Source organism: Rhinolophus ferrumequinum, chromosome 20 (assembly GCF_004115265.2).
Source record: "Rhinolophus ferrumequinum isolate MPI-CBG mRhiFer1 chromosome 20, mRhiFer1_v1.p, whole genome shotgun sequence".
Taxonomy (NCBI): Eukaryota; Metazoa; Chordata; class Mammalia; order Chiroptera; family Rhinolophidae; genus Rhinolophus; species Rhinolophus ferrumequinum.
This window is the reverse complement of record NC_046303.1, coordinates 18,205,985-18,207,917: the sequence shown is the minus strand read 5'-3', so window position 1 is coordinate 18,207,917 and position 1,933 is coordinate 18,205,985.

The following is a 1,933-nucleotide window of genomic DNA, read 5'->3' as shown; positions in this document are numbered from 1 at the left end:
AAATTTTATTGGAATACTGTTATGCTCATTCATTTACATATTGTCAGCTATGGACTGGATTGTATCCACTTCCCCACCCTACTCAAATTCTTATGTTGAAGCCCTAAACGCCAGTGTGGCTGTATTTGAAGAGAGAGCCTTTAAGAGGTCGTTAAGGGTACATAGGGTCCTAATCTGATAGGATTGGTGGCCATATAAGAAGAGGGAGAGAGATTTCTTTCTCTTCAAGAACACACATGGAGGTAAGGTCATGTGAGGACACAGTGAGAAGAAAGCCATCGATAAGCCAGGAAGAGTGGCCTTACCAGAATCTGACCACGATGGCACCCTAATCTGGATCACCAGCCTCTAGAACTGTGAGAAATAACTGTTGCTTAAGCCACCCAGTCTGTGGTATTCCATGATGGCAGCCCGGGCAGCCTTACACATCGTCTGTGGCTGCTTTGGCTATGGCAGAATTGAGTGGTTGGATAAAAACTGTATGATGTGCAAACTCAAAAACATGTACTGCCTGGCCCTTAACAGAAAAGGTTTGCTGGCGTAGAATGCCTGATGCATTATATTTTTAACCTCCTAAACCGCAATTACTTTTGCACCAACCTAATAGAATGCCACCTTCCCAAACCATATTTAGAGACTAAAACCATATTTAGAGATTAAACAATGAGGGGAAACACCCTTCTAGACATTCTACTAGATGCAGGCAGCAATGTAGCAGTTAAACAGGTGATTATAGATACCAATTAATACGATATAGATAGAAGAGATAAACGCTACATGGCTAAATATAGACAGAGACTAATTATTGATAGAAGTGGATTGAAGTGAAAGAACACAACTGAATGAATGTGAAGTTTGGAGCAGAATTTTGCATACATGGCTACTTTAAAATTGTTACTTTCTAAAACTAGGGAGAGTTACAAACTTAAATGCCTCCAGCAAACAGATAGGTAGTGTGTGGAAACCTGACCAGGAAGAGCACATACTCTCCCCAAATGGCAGATATAGCTCAGCTCCAGCTGATTCTTGTCAGTCCTTCTGATTTCATGGAAAAAAGCCCCCAAATCTGAATTTTTGTATGAAATCTCCGATTTTTAAAATTAGAAAATGCCCAGTCCTACAGAGCAATGTGAGGAAAATTCTTAACTCATGAGCCACTAGTTTGTAATTTTTTGTGTTAATATATTTCATATAAAAGATATTTTTTTAAAGAAAAGAAAAAAATTTCGTTTGCTGATTTCCTTAATAACCACTGAGGGCATTTCTTCTAGAGATGCTTGAGTTTCAGATAGGTTCAGTTACAGTATATTTCCCATGGTTCCAAATTTATCCAATGGATTAACCATTGGGGTGTCTGTCACTTAAGCCCTATTAGTCCCTCATTTCAGGCAGGTGTAATGTGGTGTGATGAAGGAAATATTGACTGACAGGCTTTAATTACACTTAGTTGCTTTCACTTGAACAAATAGTACATATATATTTATTTATATATGTATATATGTATGTTTGTTTCTATACATACACATATACATTTTTTACAGTTGTAGAAATTCTATGTTGTTTATTTTTAAATTTTTATTACATTTATTGTGGAGACATTGGTTAGTAAAATTATATAGGTTTCAACTGTACATTTCTAGAATACATCATCTATATATTGTATTGTGTGTTCACCAACCAGAGTCAGTTCTCCTTCCATTATCATATATACATTTTTTTTCTTAAGTGAAAGCAAATAAGGCAGCAAGATCACGTTCTAGAGAATTTCTAGCTCCCAACATCAATATGCCTGCAAAAAATGGTAAATAATATTGAATGATGACATTTCTTGCGGTCTGGTTAGAGCAACAGTTGTAAAATTTATTGCCTTGTTTTGTTAAAGCAAAATTTCCACTGCCTCTGGCACATTCAACTTTAAAAAAAATATAGTTGC